At 32.9% G+C, this 16099-nt stretch overlaps 1 long non-coding RNA gene across 1 annotated transcript; it reads right to left on the reverse strand.

Moving 5' to 3' along the window:
* Positions 1-15030: 15030 nt before the first annotated feature.
* On the reverse strand, positions 15031-15628 carry LOC118484122. Its single transcript, XR_004872759.1, has 3 exons — positions 15451-15628; positions 15191-15330; positions 15031-15090 (listed from the first exon to the last, which is right to left on the reverse strand). It is a non-coding gene; the product is annotated as an uncharacterized LOC118484122 (long non-coding RNA).
* Positions 15629-16099: the final 471 nt, after the last annotated feature.

Below are 16099 nucleotides of genomic sequence, written 5' to 3' on the forward strand. Positions count from 1 at the left end.
ACATCGATATTGAAAGGTTGATGTGTGATGGGAAGCTTCATTGAAACTACGATGTTGGAACAATGATACTGGAACGATAACATGTAAACATAATCAACAAACATTCGAACAAAGAAGTGTAATCAGAGATTAGCGGCTGAATCACGAGAAAGATGCATTTGAGAGAGCGAGATTTGAATGTGATAGCAGATAATTATATCTTATTTATAGGATTAAAATACACGGTTTGAATTTTGAATGTGGGAACTGATAATTATATCTTATTTATTGTGAACTGATGTTTATTGGGAATCGATAGTAGTGTATATCCTTATATCTTGCTTTATTAAACTATTAAATATTAAATATTAGAATTGATATGCAAAGTAGGAAAAAAAAGAGAGAGAAGGTCAATTTTAAATTACCATTTTGCATATTTTGAATTTCAAAATTACTGATATTATCAGTAATTACTGATCTGATTTGAAAGCAGTTGTCATGATGACTTTTCTAATTTTTATTTTAACTTTAATTAAGAGATAATAACCGTCAGTTTGAAATTCACATTTTGCATATTTTAAATGTCCAAATCTCAAGAAATTAGCATTAATTACTGATTTGATCTGCAACAAATAGTCAGAAAGTTTTTTTTTTATTTTTTAATTTAACTTTAAATGTATGATGAAAACAATGTTGGAGGAAATCTTACCTCATTGGAATGTAACGATTAGCTAAAATGGTAATTTCATTGTAATTATAGTTTTTATTTGATAATTTCAATCTATCACTAACTCAATAGATGTCAACAATAAAAAAGTGAGCAGTGGCTGTTTTTTCAGAAAACCGCTGATGGTCAATATCAACAGATGTTAACAATAAAAAGTGAGCAGTGGCTATGTTTTCCTATCAGTGGATACCCAACAATTGTTTAAACACTGATGTTTGGTTAGTCAGTGGTTAACACAAAGATTGAAGAAACATATGTTTTAGGTCAAACACATGTTTAAGTAAAAATATCTGATATAGAAGGCGAAACATCTGTTTCAGGTCAAACATCTGTTTGAGTAAAAATATCTGATATAGAAGGTGAAACATTTGTTTAAGGCAAAACATATGTTTAAGGTCAAACATTTGTTTATGGGTAAACAGCTGCTTAAGACCAAACCTCTGATATAAAAGGCCAAACATCTGTTAAAGGACAAACATCTGTTTAACCCTGAACAGATGTTTAAGTTAATAAGATGTACTGTCTTCTCACACTGTTTTCCTCTTAAAAACACTGTTCAACCTAACATGGGTTTCCATTAACTATTGACCAAAATGCAAACAGATGTTAAAACCACTATTTGTTATTGTACTTCTTTACAAAATTACATAGAATTCAAGAAAACAAAACAATGACTTAAAGAACTATAATTTAACACATAATCTAATCGGGCAAAGCAATCTATTATAGAACAATTCCCTGGTTTTTACAACATGAAACACAACATCATCATCTGCAATAATCAGATGATATTAAATATACATAATAATACCTATTCAGCTTAAAATGACAACGAAATTTAAAACCTAAGAACAACACCAAGAAATTAACGAACCTAACAGCAAAAATTTAGTGCTTTTAGCTCAAAATTTAGTGCTTTTAGCTTTAAACTCCATCAATGTATATCTCCGACAATCGCCATGAACTCCACGGAAGTACTCAATGCATCAACATCAGGATTTATAGAAACATGATCTCTCGTGAACAGACCAAGATGCAGTACATGAAAACACTTCTACAGCTGTTGAAGAGTAGCCCTGTCCTCATATACTTAATCCTTAACTTTGTTCATAAAGAGTTGCTTTAAACCAAACTTTATGTTTCTTTTAATAAAAAAAAGGCAGGAAAGACCATTGCTCTAGTAAGATAAAATCTTATCTCACAATAGTAGCAGATCCTTTCTTACGTTTAGTAGGAACTATTGTGGGTTCTACATCATCATCATCTTCCGCCCAAGTCAATTATAATCATCATTTAGTCATAAGCAAAAATTATTTTAACTGTAAATTTAATAATCTTTCTTTACAAACCTATAATAACCCGTAACAGATTGTATGAATAATAATCAACTGTGATTAGACTGAAATATAAAGCGAGAATTAGAGTATATCACTTCAAAATTAAAAACTCAAAATTTTCAAAATTGGAGTAGCAAAAAACACATACTTTAAACGATGTTGGAACAATGATACTGGAAACAACCGTAGAACAATCATCATCATCATTTGCACCAGATCATTAACAATCATCATTTAGTCATAACTCAGATAACAAAACTTTAGTAAAAATCAAAAACAAAAACACATACCATGATCATGGCATACCACATATCACCAAAAATTAACCAAACAATCGGAAGATTCAAATGTCAAGCAAATGAAACCCTAATTTCATAAAGAATAATCGGTCAACATATTCACAGATCAATAATCAACAGATGTTGTACTCATATCATAATCGTTATAAAATCAACACAGATCTATAAAAATACAAATCAAACCTCAAGATAAAAGAATCTTGTAAGAGAAACACCGCAGAACCATTAGCCGGCGCCCCATCTCTTGATCTAACTCTCGAATGAAACCCTAGCAATGGTTAGATGAAAATACCCAAAACACAAAGGATTAGTATAAATAAGAGGAAATCATGAAAGTTTTTCAATAAAAAAAAGAAGAACAAACCTTTTGAATGAAGATAATCGATGAACAAAAGAAGATTTTATGGTGGCGTCTGGAAGAAGATTAGGGTTTGGATGGAGTTTGAATCGCCTGAATATAGAGAGAGAAGGAACCCTAGGCGTTTCTAAACAAAGATGAGAAGAAAGATTATAAAAGGAAAAGGGGATGGCACTGTTGGGCGGGAAAAGAAGCCCTAATTTACTGACACGTGGCCCAAATAACTTTCATTTATTATATAGAGTTAATTGCCAAAATCGTCCCTGAGGTTTGGGCACATTTTCCATTTTCATCCAAAATGACACGTTTGTACCATTTTGCCCCTCACTTTTGTAACTTTTTGCCATTTTCATCCAAACTATTAACTTAGTTTATTTTTTTGTTAAGTTGAATGATATTTATATGAAACTGACAAATATAAACCACAGGGACGATTTTGGCAATTTACTCAAACTATTTTTAATTTCTTTTATTTAATTAATTTTGTCACATATATAACAAAAAAAATATACATGCAATTTTTTATGAGAAAAAAATAATAGTTTTGTCACATATTTTTTTTGTTAAGTTGAATGATATTTGGATGAAACTGGCAAATATAAACCACAGGGACGATTTTGGCAATTTACTCAAACTATTTTTAATTTCTTTTATTTAATTAATTTTGACACATATATAACAAAAAAAAATATACATGCAATTTTTATGAGAAAAAAATAATAGTTTTGTCACATATTTTTTTTATAAATTTTCATCCAACCACTAACTAAGTTAATTTTTTTTTTATTAAGGCGAAAGATGTTTTAAATTTTATAAATTAATACAGAAATTAATTTCCAATTTCTTTATATAAATCAATTTTATTAAGAGAAAAAACTGGTATATACTTTTCAATATTTTCTCTCTTAAACTTTTAATAAATATATGCAGTTTGAAATATAAGAAGAAACATAAATCATACATTTTCTATTAGTTTTTTTAGTTCTTATCCGAAGAAAAAGAAATCATACATTTTCAGTTAGTTTTTAGTTCTTAACTATTTTTAGTTTTTAGTTTATTTTTATGTAAATGTATTATTTTGCTTGTAACATATTCTATTAATGGGTGTATTTTGGTCAAGGAAATGTAATAAATCGTCACGCTAGCTGGTTTTTCTTTGTAGTGAGCTTTATGTTATAACTCAAGCATTATGTAACTAAAGGTTGTGGGATGATACAATCAAACTTTGTGAATTTAGTTCAAACGTCTAATATTGTCATTAGGAAAAAAACAAATTGGGTAATTTTAACAAACATTTTCATAATTCAGGTAAAAAAACAAAAGAATTTGTAACAGACATGTAAACCTTAAAGTTAATTTATTATAATTTAAGAACTAAAAAACTAAAAAAAATATATATAAGAACTAAAAAAGTGTAAAAACATTTTTTTTGCTTAAATTTCGAATTATATAATTATATTAAAAATTTAAGCACTATAAAATATTGGGACGTATATAAGTATATAACTAAATATTTATAAAAGTTTTTGACAGAATTTTATAAAGGTTGAAAGTTGACAACTGTTTGAATAAAATAATGTTATCAATGAATAAAAAGTGAACAGCTTTGCGTAATTTGAGTTTGGGCTATGGTACTCCCAAATCTTTCAGAAATCATCACTAAGGATAACAAATCAAATAACTTTTATAAAAAATTTCATAAAACTCAGGTAATAAAAAAATGCAATAGAATATGTTACAAGCAAAATAATACATTTACATAAAAATATACTAAAAACTAAAAATAGATAAGAACTAAAGAAACTAACTAAAACTGTATGATTTCTTTTTCTTCGGATAAGAACGAAAAAAACTAATAGAAAATGTATGATTTATTTTTCTTCTTATATTTCAAACTGCATATATTTATTAAAAGTTTAAGAGCGAAAATATTGAAAAGTATATATATCAGTTTTTTTCTCTTAATAAATCTGATTTATAGAAAGAAATTGAAAATTAATTTTAAATTGCATGTATATTTTTTTTTGTTATATATGTGACAAAATTAATTAAATGAAAGAAATTAAAAATAGTTTGAGTATATTGTCAAAATCGTCCCTATGGTTTATATTTGCCTGTTTCATCCAAATATCGTTCAACTTAATAGAAAAAATAAACTAAGTTAGTGGTTTGGATGAAAATGGCAAAAATTTACAAATGTGAGGGGCAAAATGGTATAAAAGTGTCATTTTGGACGAAAATGACAAATGTGCCCAAACCTCAGGGGCAATTTTGGCAATTAACTCTATTATATAATAGATATGTAAGAAGTGATTAAAACAAAAATGGAATAAAGTCACAGCTAGAAATTACAAACGGTCCGTTTGAAATAATCGAACGTGAATAACTTTTGTTAAGTGGTCGTAATAAATATTATAAAGAACTTCAAAGAATAAAATTGTATTAGACGTCATTCTTAGTTAAACTTAGAAAATTAGTGTTTTTCGAAGCGTATTTGGCTTAGCTAATATGTTATTTGAAACGAGATCAAACTGGTTAGTTAGACTAGTCGAACTGGGAACACCCAACATAACCGGTCGAAATGAGTACTTTTGAACCGTTGTACTCAAGCTGACCGGTTAAACTACAAGCCATGATTGGTGGGTGGATCGGATGTTAAAAAGATTTTTTTTCCTCAAAAATTTTAAGCCAAGACGTATTAGTAGCTAGAACCATATTTCGTAGATAAGCTTCAATGCATCTGTTCACTGCCTCAGTCTGTCCATCAGACTGAGGATGATATGCTGTGGACATTGCAAGTTGAATGCCCTGCATCTTAGTAAAAGCTTTCCAGAAATTGCTTAAAATAAAGGATTCCTGTAAGATACAATGGTCTGAGGCCGCCCATGAAGCTTAAAGATATGATCAAGGAATAATTGGGCAACTGTTTCTGCAATATAGGGATGGCCTAATGGAATAAAATGACCATATTTAATGAGACGATCAATGACAACTAGAATAATGTCCTTAGCCTGAACTTTAGGGAAGCCACAAACAAAATCCATTGAAATGTCAGAAAAAAATGTATTTAGGGACTGGTAAAGGCTGTAGCAACCAGGATAAGCCACAATCTCTGACTTAGTCCTCTGGCAAATCTCACAAGCTGCCTCATATATTTTGTCTCACATGTTTATTCAACGCTTTCCACTTGAAAACACTTTTGATCCGTTGACAAGTAGCATGAACACCCGAGTGACCCCCCATAGCAGAACCATGACACATTTTAATAATGTCACATTGTAATTCCTATTATTTCCCCACCGACACTTTACCATTCTTTGTAAGTAATGTACCATCCCATTTATATGGTAACAACGACTCACCAGCTTGTAATTTTTGAAGCTTCTGATATAAAGTAGGATCCGTGTGCCAAGATTTTTTTATTCTGTCAAGTAATGAAAGATCCAAAGTAGACATTGAGATGGTAAAGAGTGTAGGACCTTGAAATCTGGATAATGCATTGCCACCTTATTTTATGCCCCCTTTTTATAAACTATTTCATGATCAAAACCCATCAATTTGGATAACCACACATGCTGTAAAAGGGTTGTTAACTTCTGCTCCAAAAGATGCTTTAAACTCTTCTGGTCCGTTTTAATAACGAAGTGTCCAATGCTGCCAATGTTTTATAGCAAAAATGATGGCTAGTAACTCCTTCTCATAGACTGAATAAGGTTGTGTAAGAACTGCCAAAAATGTCCCTAAACGACCCGTAAGTGAAAACCCGGACCCTTGAAATCCTAACGTACATGAAAAAACCAAGAAAACAAGAAAATTGATCTTCAGGCGGCCCGCGTAAGGGTTGAGCATAGCCTTACGCGGGCCGCGTCAACATGAAGTTTGACCGGATAAGCATCCGGGACCACGTGTTGACCAGATGGCGACCCTACTCGTGACACATATGCCCTACACGTAGACTAGGTGGCCACGCGGGCCGCGTAAGAGTTAAGAAGGGGTTTACGCGGGCCACGTAAAACCCAAATTCACGCTATAAATAGCCAGTGCATGGGACTTTCATTCTGTTGTCGAAAACTTTTCACAAAAACGAAGATAGAGTGCTTAAAGCTATAATTTCACATAGAGAGGTGCTGCCACGATACCGGGTATTAACTCGATCGCTATTACGATTCAATGTCCGATCGATTGGAACTATCCGATGGATGTTTAAGTGCTGCCCACATTAGGGTTATACTTTGTCATTCGTCTTGCATTCGATGGATGTTTAAGTATCGCACTTTGTCATTCGTCGTGAGGGTTTGTATCTCGTGAGTTATTGTAAATGTTGTATTAGTTACTAACCTAGTTCGTGTGCATTGTTGTTTAAACTAGGTTATCAGGCTTATCAGTAGGCTAAACTCTGCCCGTTTAAACTTGCAATGTGAGTCATTCTCTTTTTATCAAAAATGTTTTACAATACGCCAAATTCTTTTCAAAGTTATAATTACAGGGATTAAGTCGTGGTTATCTTGAATCACTGGCTAGTGGAGTATTGTGCACATTACTAATTTCTCACAGTTAGGCTAATCAATCCTAACAGTGATAATCATCACTACTTGGGTGAAAGGACCCAATAGTGGTATGACCATCGTCACACGGCTGTGACACGGCGCCAGATAAAAATAAGATAAAGGCCATTGTAATCGCTCTTATGCTGTAATTAATAGCTACGTGTCATTTTATTTAAAATTAAATGATTCACCAGTATTTCCCCGCTGACAAAATATTTTTAAAACATGTTTCAGGCGACCTCCTGTGAATCAAGGAAAAAGTGCTACGGAGCACTAATCAAGCTTGAAGTGGTGGCTCAGTTATATAAATAAACATGTTTTGTAAATCAGGGAATTTCCCCGGAAAATTCCTCTAATGTAAATTACGGGGTTCATCCCAAGTGATGAAATAAAATAATCGGCCATTTTCAAGTTTAAAGATCCTGTTAAAATATTCCGCTGCTAAATCAAATAATAAATACCACGGGTTTTCTGCCCCGCGGCCCCTGGACCGGGTAAAACTGGGACGGGGACCGTGACAGGCTGTTCCCTGGGTGAAAGGCTTTGCTGATAAAAGCAAGAGGGTGAGACTCTTGCATCACAATTGCTCCAATGCCCTTTGATGAAGCATCAGTTTCTAGAATGAATGACTTGGAGAAATTTGGTAAAGCTAGGACAGGAGGAGAACATAGGGCTTCTTTAAGCACTTTGAAAGATTGAACTGCATCATCGTTCCTTAAGAAAAAACTATCCTTCTTCAGCAGATTAGTGAGAGGTTTGGCTAATACACCGTAGGATTTAATGATCTTCTGTAGTAACCAGATAATCCATCCTGGAAACCCTCTTAGTTGTTTGATATTTGTAGGAACATGCCACTCTTGAATTGCCACAATCTTCTTAGGATCAAGTGCCACTCCTTCTTTAGTTATTATATGTCCCAAATATTCCACAGAACATCCTCCAAAAGAACACTTACTCTTCTTTTCATATAACTGATTCTGTCTCAACAATTCCAACACCTCTTTTAAATGAATAACATGCTGATCTAAGGTCTTACTAAAGACTAATATATCATCAAAGAACACAAGCACTGACTTCCTCAATAGGGGTTTAAAAGTGTGATTCATTATGGCTTGGAATGTAGCATGTGCATTTGTCAGCTCAAAGAGCATGACTAAGAACTCAAAATGGCCTTCATGAGTCCTGAAGGCTGTTTAATGAATATCATCAGGATGCATTCTTATTTTGGTAGCCAGACCTAAGATCTAATTTATAAAAGATAGAAGCACCTTCCAACTCATCTAGTAGTTCTTCGATTAAGGGAATAGGGTAACCATTCTTAATAGTAGTCTCATTCAGCCTTCTGTAATCAATGCACATCCTCCAACTTCCATCTTTTTTCTTAACTAATACCACAGGAGCTCCAAATGGACTTGTATTACCCCTAATCATTCCAGTGTCCATTAATTCCTTGGTCATTGCTTCTATAACATCCATTTGGGCCATTAGATATCTATAAGGCTTAAGGCTTATTACCACATATTCATCTTTGAGTAGAATCTTATGATCATAAGGCCTTAAAGATGGTAATGAAGAGGGTACCCAGAATACAACAGGAAAAGAATCCAATAAAGTGTCAATGGCTTTATGGTTTCCTTTGTTACAAATCACAATTTTGTGTTGAAACTGGCCCTCATCACCTTCCATCTTTAAACTGAATAATTGACTTTGCACCACTTGCTCCTCTTGACTAAGAATATCATTCATTGTTTTCATAGAACACATTGTCACTTTATTAGTATAATTGCCCTTGAGTTGGTAGACTTCATTCTCCACTTTAAATTGCATAGTAAGCTCTTTGAAGTTCCAAACAATATCACCTAATGGAAGCAACCATTGAATGCCCAAATCCATATCATAACTATCCAATGGTATTACTAATACATTAGCCTTGAACCATAATCCCTGCATCTGCCATGCCATTGGAAATCATGGCATATCTTGTCACAAATCAAGGGAATTCCATTAGAAACTCCCACCTTCATCGGTCTAATATCTTTCAAGGAATAATTGAGTTTCTTTGCTAACTTTTCATTCAGAAATTTATGAGTTGACCCAGAGTCAACCAGAGAGTCTGTAACAGTTTAGTACCAATGTTTCCTACAACTTGCATGGTCGAAAAAAGAGGGAACCCCAGTTAATGCATGAATAAAAATAAGAGTTAATGCATGAATAAAAATAAGAGGATCAGTAACTGTGGTATCAATTATTGTCTCTTCATCTACAGTAACATGTATATCTTCCTCATCCTCTCCCATTAATTCAATGAAACACAATTGTTTATTAGGACACTTATGGGTAGAGGTAAATTTGTCATTACACCAGAAACATTCTCCCTTAGATCTTTTAGCAGCCATTTCTTTGCTAGATAAGGATTTAGTATTTGTAAGCTTCTGATGTATAGGAGGTGAAGGTCATAAAGGTCATAAAGGTAAACGTGAAGTGTTTGCAGGACGTTTTAGTGATGAAACAGGTGTAGGATTCTGAATAGAAGTAGAACTAGAAACTGGATTTGGAGGATAATACTTCCCAGTGTGATGTGAATGATATCTAGGTTTTCTTGATAAAGTGTAATTGGCCACATCTTGTTTCTTGGCAAGCTTATAAGCTTCTTTCACTGATTTAGGTTCAAACATTCTAACTGGGCATCCTAACTCCGGTTTTAACCCATTCAAGAATATGCTTATAGCATATTCTTCAAAAATATTCACTCTCAGTAGATTTTCATCAAATTTTGCACAATAATCCTCCAATGTCCCATATTGAATAGTAGATGTTAACATACCCATAGCATCATTAAACAAGGTAGTGGAAAATCTATCTATAATATTTCTTGAATATTCAGACCATGTTACCTCAGCAATAGGTTTGATCAGTGTTTTCAAAAAAGTTGAATGCCATTTCATAGCTTTCCCCTCCAAATTGATGGCCGCAAATCGCACTTTAAAATTTTCTAGTGTATCGTCTACATCAAAGAAATGCTCTCATTTACATATCCATTCTTCAACATCAGATCCACTGAACTTCGGATATTCTATCTTTCCCAGTCGAAATAGTCGATCAATCTTTGAATTGCTCATGATTTCCTGATGAGAAGATGAAGTATCATGTTGATCACTGTGACAACAGTCAAATTTGCATGCATCCGTACAATTATTAAACAACGATTAGTGCTTAATAACTGTGCTGAATTACAATTAATTACTTGAATCACTTTTCTGACTATTGCCATATACATACATGTGCATCATATATTGCAAATGACATATCATTACTGCATGCAAACTTTGTTAATTCGAATGATGCACGAAGCACTGGCAGCACAATTGTCAAACCAATCAGAAAAATGTTGACGGAGTTCAGTAAATAGATAGACAATGTATTGTGACACAGAACAAGCCAGAAACCAAGTATTACACTAGTATAGTGTGTAGGAAAGTAAGGATCACAAAACTGCCTTCCTAGTGATAGTTTAAGGGCCGGAAAGTGCCTAAAACTCACATAAACTGCAAAATTCTGCAGAAAATCAGCAAAATCAGCATTTAAACACACTAATATCATGGAGAAATATGGTTAAATGGTCCTGAATGCTTTCCTAAGTGTTGGGAATCAAAACTGTCACAAAAGATAACATGAAGCACACTAAACTGCGTAATTTAAAACCTTAACAAACCGATAACCAACCAAACAACCGGACACTACCCGAAGCACCAAATTTTCACTAGAAGCATTGATTTAACATTACCAAGCTAGTTATGGTCCCCGAACATCATAACACACTATATAAATATCTAATAACTAAATCCCTAACTAGACACTTGATTTCTAACTATGAACTAACCATTTAGTTGAAACCTAGCCTATACCCCCCCCCCCCCCACACCTAGCTTACGACCCAACAAGGATCCCACCATAGAGATTTTATTTTGATTAAATATTAGATCATGTTGGTTCTTTTTGGACACTAAAACCATTGGAAAATCTTGAGAAGTTGGATTTATAAGTAAACCACTAGTATCATAACCATCATTCATCAACATCACACAACACACACACTTCTCTTCTCCTCCCTTCACCTCATGACCGAGAATAACCACCCACACACCACCATCATTCAATCATCTTCATCCAATTCTACATATACTCAAGGGTGTTAGAAGGTGCACAAGGAAGCTTGGAGCTTTCGGAAGTTGAAGAACCTTCACCATTTGCTTTTATCCACTTATTTTCTTCTCTTGATCATCCCTAGCCTTGAGCTAGTGGTAAGAACATCATACACTCCATTTTACATCTTGTTTAAGTGGTTAAAAGGTGATACATGTTGTTAATCATAAAGAACACTAAGAAACTTGAACATGAAACATGAACATAAGCTTAATATCTTAAGAAATCATGTTGTTTAGTGTTGAATGTGCTACTTGATGATTGATTGTTTATGTTAATGATGTAGATCATCATATGATCTTGCTAGATGATGATTAAAAACATAATCTAGCAAGATGAGAGGATGAAAATGTTAGAGATCAATGGATCATCCTCACATAAGTCATGAACTTGAAAGAATAATTGGTTTTCTTGTTAAGTGATGATTAAAGTAAGATGTAAGTCTTGTAAATCTAAGATTACAAGAATGATTTTTCAAGAAATCAAGTTAAAAATACAAAATTTACTTAATCTTGGTTCTTAAAGAAATCAACCATGTTTTTAGAGGATAAACAAGTGTAGAAACACATATGTAACAAGAAAAATCCAAGAAGAACCATTTTTAGAAAATGTGATTATAAGTTGCAAAGAACTAACTTCTTTAAAAATGATGTTTTAAATAAAACAACCACACTTTAAAGGGTAACTAAGCTTACTAAACACACTAGTAAGTTACTACAAATTTTTGTAAATTTTCAAGTTCATGAAGTAGTAGTTATTTTCAAAATTGGTAACAAGCTAGTAACATCAATCCAATCATCCTCGTGCATTAAACTACCCACACACTTCCTAATCTCTTTTTCACAACCAGAATCCTTTAATAGCAAGTTAGAAAATGCTTTTTGAACTTAATAGCCGATTCTAACATTAGATACGTGGAGTTCCATCTAGTCTTAACATCCAAACACACCAAACTCTTGCTTTCTATTTTCTCTTCTTCAACACAAACTAGAAATTTTTGAAGTCTATTATACCAAAGCACGAATTTTCTTGATCGGTAAACTTAAAGTAGTAAGCCCATATTTATCAACTAGGTTTAAAATATGAGTTGCACATCTCATATGCAAAAACTCCCCCTTCAAGACACCACATTCCCAATGATTAAAAACTTTTTGTAAATGTTGAATAGCTATATCATTGGAGCTAGCATTATCTACTGTCACAGTCAAAACATTATTCAAACCCCATTCAGTCAAACATCTTTCAACTGCTCTCCCTATTAAAACTCCCGAATGACCAACAATTGGACAACAATTTATAATTCTCTTATGTAAATTCCAATCGTCATCTATGAAATGGGCAGTCAAACACATATAAGATAAATTTTGCCCCGAAGTCCAAGTATCGATGGTTAAACACACTCTAGTTGACATATTGTTAAAAATATTTACTAGCCGCCTTCTTTCCTCAATAAAGTACCCATAACAATCTCTCGTTGCAGTAGCACGTGAAGGTACAATAAAATGAGGATTAATAACCTTACAAAATTCCCGAAAACCCACCCGCTCAACAAAAGAAAATGGCAATTCATCAACAATCAACATTTTTACTAAAGCTTTCCTAATCACTTCTTGATTGAACTCCCACAATTTAGGAACTGTTACGGTTTCAACGGAACCTTCATCACTAACATGTGTGTTAGACTCAAGATCAAGTAGCTTTTGTTTTTTATCTATATTTGGCGGATAATCTTTGCAAACATTAATGTGATTTCTTAGGTGAGTAGTACCTCCTTTTGACGAACAACCAATTAGTTTATGACGATAAATACACTCCGCCTTGTCGGGGACATCAGAATCAGTATAATGTTGCCACCATGAAGGAGTATCACTTACAGCCGTGGGTGGACATGGGGGTTTTCCATCCAATATCTTTTTTTTTTGGTTTTTGTTTCTTCTTTGAAACCACCTCATTTTCAGAAACTAACTCACCATCTGAATTAGTTTCATTAAGATTCTCCATCGGAATAGGTAACTGTACAAGAAAACACATAACAATTCACCAATCAAATCTAGAACAAAAAAAATCAGTAGATCTAATACATTAATGAAAACTAACATCCAATATCTAAAGTCTAAATTGATGAATAACAATTTAAATTGTTAAAGCTATTACCTTTTGAAGATCCGACGAAGATGTGAACTAAAAAAGCAAACAATATCCAAGTATCTACAAATCGATTACCATGTAGCGGTTAGATACACATCTCAAACGATCTAGTATATTATATATATACATCTCAAAACATCCGAAAGTTAACGGTTAGATACATGATTTATAGATGAGAAAGTCGAACCTTTTGTCACCGGAGACACCGAGACAAATGACGACGGAGAGGACGCCGGATCGGAGAGGGTTGATGTCGCAGGGAAGAGGGAGCGGCGCTGAATTTGAGATCCAAAGAGAAACCCAAGTTTTTCTAAGTGTGAATGCGCGTGGTGTGGTGTAATTGTTTTGTTATTGAGTTTTTGAAGTGTTATTTACAAACTGAACAAAAAAAATCATGATATATATTTTATTATTTTTTAAGTATGATATATTAAAAATATCTATTTTATTGTTTTTTATGATTTCGGATTCGGATAATCCGAATATCCGAAAATCTGTAAAACTAACACCCGAATCCGAACCCGAATTTTCGGATTATCTGATTTTCGGATATCCGAAATTTCGGATATTTCGGATACGGGTTTTCGGATATTTCGGATTCGGATTTTTTTTTTGAACACCCCTACGTGTTATTGACGTCCTTTTGAATCATTTCTGTTGACATGAAGTCTTTTGCCTTTCATGGGGAGTAACTAAAAGTTGTAGGCAATTCTTTTGTTTTTAAATGTGATCATGGGTTAGTTTTTATTAAAGTTTGAAAGTGTAATTTTAGCTAATATTCTACTTCTTGTGGCTATATCATATGCTAGGAGAAAAAAGAGTACAAAGACACGCCAGTATATCAAATGACTATATAAAGAAAAATTCAAAATGCTATGAACAATAAACACGTTATAATCAAACATGGATTGAGGCAGTCCACAATAGAAGACATTGTTTCAAACGCTCCCCATCTGTTCTTCTATGAAACCATTTCCATCAAATGTTTTATAAAAAACAAATAGTCTCCAACTGATCCTTGATTTCAGCTCTCAGATGATATAACTGTAAATGGCATGTCCCTTCGAAGACACCTGTTGACTAGAGAGTAGTTAGGAACCATCCTGAAAAAGGTTGATCTTCAGACATTGTGTCCACTGATTTCTTAACATTAGAATTTCTACTTCTTTTTGTGTAGAGGAATCTTGAAGACTTCTCCTGTTGCAAAGTAAACTCTATCTCCTTCCTAGTTGGTACTTCTTTACATTGGCATCTCTATTATAAGTTCATGTCCATGCATTGTAATTTTTTATTTGAAGGCTTTATAAACTTATCATTGCTACCAAGATTTGTCGCTTTTGATCTCTTCATTGATCTTGTTACACAGTAAGTTTATTTATTAATACTAGTAGGTGTGTCCCCAATAGTATTCTTCTATTAGATACCTCACAGCTTATCGACTATCAGCATGTTCTTTGGTAGTTACTCTCAAATCATTAAGTTCTTTTTTAACCTGAATATATGGCACAAGTTAGCCCATTATGGTTAAAAGTTAAAACTAACCAAAAGACTTAAAAAAGAGTATGTTATCAAACTAATGAACTCGAACTCACTTCAACAAGTCGAACTTTGCTTGATGTATCTGTTTCCTTCTCTAAAGCATGGAGCTCAACCTCCAACTGCATCCGTTTCCTTTCAAGATTATCGATTTCTTCAGATTCCAATAAGTGTATGTATATTAATAATTTTACCACTGCGTTCCCATCATAAACCAAATTATTATAAGTAATCATCGTAAATACTCATAAATAATAATGTAAAAAAGAAATAAAATAGATAAGGAAGGATACATGACAATTTAATTTTACCATACCTGACAGCCAGAGTGGTTTCCCTATGAACAATGAACATGTTATGATCCGACACAGATAGACCGAGAGAGATCATAATGTTATTCGTGTCCATTGAAATCAGCGACTTATTAATGCAATCGGCTGAGAATTGAAGAACAAAAACGAAAACTTTTATCAAACTCGAGGCAGCGGCGGTCGTGATATTTTAGCTGAAAACGCAGGGATTAAACCCTGATCCAAAATTTGCATTATAACCCCTATATTTTAGTTGTTTCATATAAAACTCAACTACATATATAGTCAGTGATTCTTTAGGTCTGAATAATAAAAGAATGTCAAAATTTGAGTCAACATTACAATGATAAAAACAACAACATCAATAATAATAATAATAATAATAATAATAATAATAATAATAATAATAATAATAATAATAATAATAATAATACCCCCACTCGGTATAATTTATAAACAAAATTATATAAATTGTCCTATTTAAACATTCAATAACAATAGTCCCTCAACTAAGGATATTTAGTTTATTTCTAAATTTTTTCCATTTGTAAGATACAATTTCAGTTTTTGTATTTGCATATATGTGTATCTTGGATTACAATCTATGATAAGGTGATCGCCGCCAAACTTTAAAAAAAAATGAAACTAAACATT

The sequence above is a fragment of the Helianthus annuus genome, chromosome 11 (genome assembly GCF_002127325.2).
Source record: "Helianthus annuus cultivar XRQ/B chromosome 11, HanXRQr2.0-SUNRISE, whole genome shotgun sequence".
Classification (NCBI taxonomy): domain Eukaryota; kingdom Viridiplantae; phylum Streptophyta; class Magnoliopsida; order Asterales; family Asteraceae; genus Helianthus; species Helianthus annuus.